This window comes from Plecotus auritus (assembly GCF_963455305.1).
Source record: "Plecotus auritus genome assembly, chromosome: 4".
NCBI classification, from domain to species: domain Eukaryota; kingdom Metazoa; phylum Chordata; class Mammalia; order Chiroptera; family Vespertilionidae; genus Plecotus; species Plecotus auritus.
In genome coordinates, this window is record NC_137775.1 from 9,749,698 (window position 1) to 9,759,921 (window position 10,224).

Here is a 10,224-nt window from a genome sequence, read left to right on the forward strand (position 1 = left end):
AAAGGGCCGCGGCATTAGAAAGGTGGAGAACCACTGCTCTAGGCAGACCCTGTTGTGTTATACAATCATTGTGCCCCCAGGTGCACCACCAGAGCATTCCATCCACTGGACCTGTGTTGCTCTGTAATAGTATGTAGAAAATTGAGAGACTCTTGAGAGCTGGCCTGAACATTGTATTAAGCCCTCACTAAACCTTCATCTGTTACAATCGTTTCTCCATGGCGTGGTTGCACCTGGAAGAACTGGGAATCAACCACTCAATTACGCGTCTAAGATTCTATGAAATTAAATATGCCTGGAATTTAATAATTTTTTTCTCATCTGTTCAGCGAGTGATACGTCAGCAGTCAAATGAGCCCCTGTTCCTAGGAGACGCTCAAGAATAAGAATTTGGAAGCTCTTTCTAAAAGACTTTACACAAGACCCTGAGATAGATTCTTTAGATTTATATGCAAATTTATTTTGTAAAAATTTAATCTACATATATTGAGGTAAATGATGAGGATGTCTAGGTGTGTCTGTGTGGCAAAGTGTGGGGGAGTGGTTTTTGTTTTTTCTGGTTAGTGCCTTAAGGGGATTAAAGCGTGGGTATAACTGAATAAAATTTAACCCAAATGCTGAAAATCTTGAAGCAAATTGGATATATCAAATATAAACCTGTTCTAACATCAAACAAGTGAACTAGTTTGGTGCTCAACCAGGAAAGAGGTGAAGACAACACTAAACTGGACATCAGTCACCCATTTCTGCAAGGACTTCCAATACAGGCTGACCATGTTGAACCATAAATTGAACAGAGATGCTGAATCACATTCTAATTAAGACAGAGTAGGCCCTAGCTCATTTGGCTTAATGGATAGAGCGTTGGCCTGTGGACTGAAGGGTCCTGGGTTCGATTCTAGTCAAGGGCATGGACCTCAGTTGCAGGCTCGATCCCCCGGGGTGCATGCGGAAGGCAACTAATCGATGTGTCTCTCTCACATCGATGTTTCTCCTTCTGTCTCTTCCCCTCCCTTCCATGTTCTCTAAGAATCAATGGAAAAAATATCCTTGGGTGAGGATTAACAACAACAACAAAAAGATAGGGTAGAAGTAAAACTGAGACTGAAAGCTAACTTTTAATACTAACCATCTTTTTTTCCTTTTAAAAGTGATTACATTTTAACAGTTAGGAAAATAAAAGGTATAACTATACATAGAGCAGACGTTGTTTTGTTTTTTTTTGGACATTTTTTTTCTCCCAGTACCAAACCTCATTCTTGGGAACTGCTGTTTCCATCTCTGCAAATCTACGACTCTTGCGAGCGTGGCCCTGCTCTTACGTGCCCTGGCTTCCTGCCTGTGGTTGACTGAATGAAAGGCAACACCGATGATTCCCTTCTCTGGGATTTGAACCTGATTCCAGGGGTGATTGTCAATATCCATAACCAGTGCCTGCTGGCTGAACAGCAGCCTTGATTGAGACCAGGGAGTATAGGGAGTCCCTGTTTGGAGGCAGAAAATGTTCAGTGTGACTTGGGGAGGCCATGTTTTCTGCATGTAGACAAAGCCAATTATAACGAATAGGAATGAGTCCAACAGCAGGATCTAGAGATCAAAAGAGACGCCTGACGATGTTGAAACTCCTGGAGCAAATGTTCCGATGGGCCAGCTGTATTCCTAATCTGCCATAGCTCCACTGCTCAACCCTTCCTTGGGATCTGGAGGCAAATAAATTCCAGTTTTGGACTAAATTATTTCAAGTTCAGTTTTTCCCCCATAACAGAGTCCTAACTGATCCAACATTAAAAACTATATTGTTACTTATTCATTGCCCTTCAATTTTGTCAACAAGTATGCATAATTTCTTATAGAGTTGCAAGTAGCAGAGTTTTATATTTTTATTTTGTTTTCTCTCATTTAATAGTGTATTTTAAATTTTAATATATTATAAATTTTATATTTAACACATTAAATATCTTAAATTACAAATTAACCATAACTAATCAGTAAAAATATCGTATTTAATATAGTAATATATAACAAGACATCAGAGTAACCCTTTTAATGCTTGTATAATATTCCATCTCATTGCCATGATAGCTAAGACATCTTTTTATCAAGTGCACCCTCTGTTTCAGGATATATATATATATATATATATATATATATATATATATAAAATATTTCCCATAACAATCACCGATGAATTAGTGGCTTGGAGAGACAATGTTACTTACTCAAAATCACATAGAAAATAACAGATAAAGTCTTGGTCTGTCTCACTGCAAAGCCATCCCTTCTTCTCTGTACAACATGGCTCAATGCTAGTCTGTTCTGGCTGCCATAACAAAATACCACGGACTCGGTGGCTTCAACAACAGACATTTATTTTCTCACAGATCTGTAGGCCAATTGTCCAAGGTCAAGGTGTCAGCAGGTTGGATTTCTCCTGAGGCCTCTGGCTTGCAAGCGCTGCCTCTCTCTGGTCCACAGATGTCCCTGCTCTGTGCACTTGCATTCATCCCGTCACTCTGTGTGCAATCTCCTCCTCCTATGAGGACACCACAGTGGGCTAGGGCTCACCCTAATGGCCTCGTCTTAACTCAGTCCCTCCTTTAAAGGTCCTTCTCCAAATATAGTCGCATTCTGAGGTATTTGGGGGTTAAGGTTCCAACAGATGAATTTTGATTTATTATAGCAACCCCATTCCTGGCTGATGTTTATATTACCTCCTAGATTTCAGATGCTTTGGATGGGGTTAGATGCTTGGCATTTAACTCTTTGTTTCTGCTGACTTCAAAATTCCTGTTATTAGCAAAAAGCATTTAATCTAAAGAGATGCCCATTATAGCACATTGTCAGACTCTATTTTATGTTACTTATTGGGTCCAGTTAGTCTCCCTTTATTAATTTACTGAACAAATATTTATTGAACAGCCAGAGTATACTAAGTATTAATATCTAGTGTAAGTGTGAAGAAATATGATGTCAGGTTTTACTAATAGAGAAGAAAAGACAAAAAACAATGATAATATTAAAACAATCCCATCTAATAAAAGAATAATATGCAAATTGACCATCACTCCAACACACAAGATGGCTGCCCCATGTGGTCAAAGATGGCTGCCTCCATGTGGACACAAGATGGCCTCCATAAGATGGCCAGCAGGGGAGGGCAGTTGGGGGCAATCAAGCCTGCAGGGGAGGGCATTTAGGGGTGACCAGGCTGGCAGAGGAGGGAAGTTGGGGGGTGACAGGGCCTGCAGGGAAGGGAAGTTGGGGGAGACCCAGCCCTGCATGGGAGAGCAGTTTGGGGGGATGAGGCCTGCAAGGGAGGGCAGTTAGGGGCAATCAGGCTGGCAGGGGAGTGGTAAGGGGGTGATCAGGTTGGCAGGCAGAAACGGTTAGGGGCAATCAGGAAGGCAGGCAGGTGAGCAGTTGGGAGCCAGCAGTCCTGGATTGTGAGAGGGATGTCTGACTGCCCGTTTAGGCCTGATCCTAATCCCTTGAGGGGTCCCAGATTGGAGAGGGTGCAGGCTGGGCTGAGGGACACACACCTTCGTGCACGAATTTCGTGCACTGGGCCTCCAGTGATTATAATAAAAGAAACAGAAATGTAAAACAAAAAGTAGTGGAGGAGGTGTACAGGTAAATATTGTAGAAATTCAGAAGAGGAAAGAGAACTTGCAGTTGGGAAGACTAGGGAAGACTTTCCGGAGGAGATAGTGTTTGAACGGGGACTGAGCCATGGGTAGCTTTAAACCCGTGAAGGAGAAGGCATTTGAGGAGCAGAGATCAGCTTAGTGCTGGCTTATCGGACAGACCTGGAAGGCCAGCATCCTCTAGCTGCTCGTAGCAGGAACCGCTGAACGAGGGCCCAGCCATTTCTGAACAGTAAAAGGGAAAAGAGGTCAGCACCATGATTTATCAACCTGAAATGTCTTATAAGAGACAGAAGATGAAGTTTGTTTTCCTTTTAGATAATATTACCCTAATTACTCACTTCCCATTCATTCCTCTCTTCGCTGGAATTTGACTTCTGATGTCAGCAAAAACCTCCTAATTGCCAAATCCAGTGGTCACTAATCAACCGGTTTGCATCCCGCTTAACTTTCTTTTTCAAAAAACGTTTTAAAAATTGATTTTTTGGAGAGAGAGAGAGGGAGGGAGAGGGAGAGAGGTTGATGCAGGAGCAAAGCCTGCTGAGTCGAACCGGCAACCTTTAGGTGCAAGGGACGACGCCCAACCAACTGAACTACACTGGCCAGGGCCCCAATTACCTTTCTGAGTCAATATACTTTTCTCCTTCTTGAATTTCCCCCTCCCCTGTAGTGATGCATCTACAAGCCAAGAAATGCCAAGGATTGTTGGGAACCACGGGAAGCTGGAAGAGGCAAGGATGGATTCTTCCCTGGGGCCTTTGGAAGAGTGGCTCTGTCCATACTTGGATTTTGGACTTCCTGCCTTTAGAATGATAAGAAAAGACATGTCTGTTGTTTTAAGCCATCCAGTTTGTGGTACTTTGCTATAGCAGCCCTGGGAAACTAATTGCATCATTTAAAAAATGCATCCTTTATAGATATAGGATAAATTCTATTGTTTAGGCTTTGTCTAACCTAAGATAGGCACCAAAGTATCTTTGGATAAATGAGTTCATTACTAAGAGTATTCCTCTCATCAGATAGTCCATTTCTAAAATGAAAAGAAAGTTAATAAATGCCCATTGATCTGAAGTAAATTACTGAAAAGTAACATATGGTTGTGCAAAATGATAGATATTTAAGCATATTTATTGCTGGGTTGTTTACAATAGCGTAAGACTGGTAACAATCTGAATGTCCACCAATAGGGGAATTAGTCCAATGACTCTATCTGGTTCCATGTCTACTGAGCTATTAAAATTATGGTGATAAATGCAAGTACAGACCCATATGTATAGTTTGTTATCACTTATGTAAAAAAAAAGAAGAAGATAATACACACACACACACAGTGTGAAAGGAAATGCAAGAAAATGGTAACAATGTACTAGTTGCTTCTGGGAGAAACTGATGGTCTTCAAATAAATGAATAAACAAAATTTACAAGCAGGGTGTGTGAAAGTGTACATTTACATCTACTGTATTCAAGCGCACAACAATGTTTGATGGCACGTCTCTGGATTTTCCTATTCTCCTGGTCACCGGAGAACATTCTGTTATGAAAACCACAGGGTAGCCAAAAAGTATACAAGAGAGAAAAAAAAAGTCACCAGATCACTATTAAAGTGATCTTTAGTTTAAATTTTTAAAAAGCTTAGTAATCCAGACAGACCACTTCTGATTAACTCAGGAAATAAGTTACAGAAGCAAAGGAAGGGCCCTTGAAATTTAGGGGAAAGAAAGAAAGGACATATGCCTAGAGAAAGAAGGGGTGGGGAAAGGTACCAGCATTTTGGAGATGGAGAGATAGAGAGAGAGATAGAGAGATAGAGAGGTAGAGAGATAGATGATAGATGATAGATAGATAGATAGATGATAGATAGATAGATGATAGATAGATGATAGATAGATAGATAGATAGACTCTTTATTATGTGAACTCTTTAACTGAAGTATAGCATGCCAGCTGAAAAGCACACCAGTCATCTAAGTAAACACACCCTTTAAACACTGCCCAGATCGAGACATGGGACATTTTGAGGCCCCCCAAAAGTCTCCCTTCTGCCTTTCCCCACAAAGACAACCACTGTCTGACCTTGTTTTGAATTTTATATACATGGAACCACACAGTCTGTTCCCATCCATTACCCCCCCCCCGCACCCCCCTCCCCTGCCATGCTGTGAGACTCATCAAGGGGCTGCAGCCAACCTGTTCTCACCGCTCTACACCAGGGGTCCTCAGACTTTTTAAACAGGGGGCCAGTTCACTGTCCCTCAGACCGTTGGAGGGCCGGACTATAGTTTAAAAAAAAAAACTATGAACAAATTCCTATGCGCACTGCGGGCCCAGGACGAGTCGGCTGCTAAGCAGGACAGGCAGCGGCACCCGACGGCCGGATCAATGTCCTCGGCGGGCCGCATGTGGCCCGCGGGCTGTAGTTTGAGGACACCTGCTCTACACTCTCCCCATGTCAGCCAGGACAGTTTACTTATCTAGCCTGTTAATGAGCATCTGGACATTTCCACATGGGGCTCTCACAAATAGTGCTGCTATGAGCATCACTGCATAAAGAATACTGCCAGGAACATCACGGTACACATTTTTTGTTGAGTATTGTATTAGTTTTCTATTGCTGCTACAACAAATTACCACAAAGTTCTCAGCTAAAAGCAACACATACTTGCCCAGGTGGTGTGGCTCAGTGGATTGAGCATGGCCTTGTGCACCAGGAGGTGGCTGGTTCAATTCCTGGTCAGGGCACATGCCTGGGTTGCAGGCTCGATCCCCAGGGTGGGGTGTGCAGGAGGCAGCCAACTGATGTTTCACTCTCAACTATGTTTCTCTCTCCCTCTCCCTTGCTCTCTCTCTCTCACAGCAATAAAAACGTATTTTTAAAAAGCAAAAAAACAAAACAAAACAAAAAAACCCAACACACACGTATTATCTGCCAGCTCTGCAGGTCAGAAGTGTGGCATGGATCTCACCCGACTAAAATCAGGGCGTCAGCAGGACTGTGTTCCTTCCTGGGGACTCTCGGGGAGGATCCATTTCCTGGCTCATTTGGGCTGTTGCCGAGTTCAGTTTCTTGCTGCTCTGGGACTGAGGTCCCATTTTCCTGCTGGCTTTCAGCAGAGGGCTGTTCCCAGCGTCCAGAGGCCTCGCATTCCTTGGCTCAGGACTCGCTCCATCATCATAGTCGGCAATGGCAGCTTGGAATCCTGCTGCCCTCACATGTCTGACTGTTACCTCATGTAGCATCTCTCTCTGACTCCTGGGGGAAAGGTTCTTGGCGTTTAAGGTTGATGTGATTAGATTGTGCTCACCCACTTATTTCAGGACAATCTCCCCGTCTATAACATTAATCACATCTGCAATGTATCTTTTTGCCATGTAAGGTCACAGGGACACGGTTAGGACATGGATATCTTTGGGGGAGGGGAATGGTCTTTATTCTGCCTCTCACAGGTATATACCTGGGTGTGTTGGGTCATAAGATGTGCATACATTCCACTCTAGTAGATATTGCCAGTAGCTTTTCAAAATGTACGAGTTTCCGTTCCCTTGGGGTGTATTTGAAAATCTAGTGGTTCCACATCCTTGCCAATTCTCAGTATTGGCAGCTTTTATCAGTGTTAGCCAGTCTATTGGGAATGTGCTCATAAATAAATGTGGGGTTTATTTGCATTTCCTTGGTGATCAATCATGGACACTTTTCATATGTTTATGGGCCATTGTATGACCTCTTTTGTGAAATGCCTGTTCAAGTCTTTTGCCCATTTTTAAAAAATTGGATTGAAAGAAGACCACCTTTTTAACTGTGAAAGCATTCACCCACCTGAACATATTAAAAATACCTAGAAAATAAAGTAGATCAATCAAATGCATTTAGAATGCCAGTCAAGGAGGAAAACAAGCTAATTTATGTAGTTTTTATTTTTTAATCTTATTTTCTTTAAGTAAAGCTTAATGAATAATGAAATCAATAATAGTAATCTATATATAGAAAAGCCTAAGCGACCGTTATGACTGGATGACCAGACAACTGGTCCACCGGTAGCTATGATGCACACTGACCACCAGGGGCAGATGCTCAATGCAGGAGCTGCCCTCTGGTGGTCAGTGCGCTCCCACAGCCAACCTCCCGCAATCCCTCCCCCTGGCTGGCCCCCATTGGCCCCAATCGCCGGCCAGGCCGAAGGACCCCACCTGTGCACGAATCCGTGCAGCAGGCCTCTGGTATCCATATAATGCCCTAGGATTGACAAAGGGCTTTCAGACCTGTTTTCTCATTCTGCTTTTGTTAGAAGTAACCAATGAAACGTTGCTTGCTAGTCCTGTTTTCATACCCTACATTACTTCCACCAAATGCAAAAATCAAGGCCAAATGCTTACATTAAAACTAATTATAGTTGGGCTAATCAGTAACATAATTTGTGAATTTGATCATTTTTCTTCTTTGCTTACAATGATCGCTAATTTGGCAATAAATATGATATATGCAGAATGTCTGATCAACCCTCCTTCGCATGACGCAGGGAGGCACTGGCTCCTGGGGGTTGCAGTTTAAGTCAGGAAAAGAGCATAAATCCACAGAAGCCTGAGGGTTGGAAATGTGTCTGTAGAAAGGGGAGCAACCCTCTACTGTTGAGAGCAGCAGAGAGATACAAATCAAGCTGATGTTTTTTTTCAAGAAGCACGTCACAAACAACCTTTTTACATCATGAATGCTTTTTTCCATCCTTTCCAGACTAGACAGTAATTACATTAACCTTCTTTTCTCTGATGCTTCAGTAAAGAATTGTGCTTGTTTGATACCACATCTTTCCTAGGACTAAATGCGTGTGTCTGCGGCGGGGGCAGTGAGTGGGTAGCGGGGAGTCACTGATATTTATGTGTATGTGTGAAATCAGAGCAACTGCTGAAGAATAGCAACGGCCAGGCATTAAAATTCACAGGCTACAGTGGTACCCTAATTATTTTTTTGCTTCTTGACATTTTAAATACCACTATGCTATAAAAATTTACGACCTCTTTCCCCATGGAGTTTACAACCTTCAAAGATAACACGGGCAAATGTAAGATAGAAATGAAAAGTATAAATTTAATGACTTTTGTTCTTTATACGGCCATCTCAACATCAGAACCCTATCTCGCCACAAGTGAATTGTCTTCTTCTACTTGTAGTAAAAGCCGCCAACGCTACGTTTCACTCACAAATGTGGCTCCTACGACAACTGGGTGAGGTGTTTCCCTCTTCTACCGCCACCTACCTCAACACAGATCACTTTTTAAAAATTTAATATATTTTTATTGATTTGAGAGGAAGAGATAGAAACAGCAATGATGAGAGAGAATCATTGATTAGCTGCCTCCTGCATGCTCCACGCTGGGGATCAAGCCCACAACCTGGGCATGTGCCCTGACCGGGAATCGAACCATGACCTCCTGGTTCATAGGCTGATGCTCAACCCCTGAGCCACGCCGGTCCGGCCACTTCTTTCTTTCTCATACCTTCATTGCTATCAGACCTCAGGGTCCATCAGGGGCCCACACCTCCCCATGCAGCTCACTTGCTTCCTGTGAGCTGATCACACTCCGGATTCTAGGAAAAACATGTGGCTCAGGCCCAAACTAGTCAACAGAATCCCGTTCTTGGCCAGGGATGGACACGTGTCCCGATTTTGCAAAGAGGTGTGCCGTGCTCTTGCGAACAAGCTGCTTCCTTCTCCTGAGACAGCTTCGGGAAGAGACCTGGTCCCTTTCCACTAGAATCAGGACGCCTGCGGGCCTGGGAGGGAGGGGAAACTGATACCGCAGGGTGCAAGTGAAGGCTGAAGACAGTGGGCCCTGAGGACATCGCTGGAGACTGAAATGCACCAGCTGTCCTGACTCAACTCACAGCACAGCTCCTTTTTGGCGGAAGGCAGTTTGACTTGAGTTTTCCGTTACTTTCAACCGAGCATCTCTTAAAAGGTGTATAGTATTTAAAATATAGTGCAGCCCGGCCGGCCTCGTTCAGTGGTTCAGTGGTTGAGCATTGACCTATGAACCAGGAGATCATGGTTCGATTCCCGGTCAGGGCACATGCTCAGTTTGCATGCTGGAGGCAGCCAATCTATGATTCTCTCTCATTGATATTTCTGTCTTTACCTCTCCTTTCCTCTCGGAAATAAATATTTAAAATACACTATATTCATAGAAAACTTGAGAGGTAGTAAGGTCAACAGGTCAGATGATTGCCACTGAAAATACAGCTTGTTACTCTGGCCCCTGAACTGAGAGACGGACATCCCCGTTGCTTACGCCACCTGTTTTGTTATCATGGCCTTAGCAAAGGAGCACAGTGAGGCAGGAGGGGGTTCCCTGCCCCCACATTTCTTGCCTACACGAATTTTCTTTTCCATTCAGCCCACCCTGTCCCATTCACTCCCGACATGACATCTTTGCTTTTCCTCTTCTCTGCCCTGAAATTTGCTCAATAGTCTTCCCAACACCCATTTCCCTTCTCCTGCCAATAGCACCTCACTTCTCTTTTAAACAACAACCTTTCTGACACCTCCAATCCATGCACATGGGCGGGACTGATTCCATTAGCTCTTGT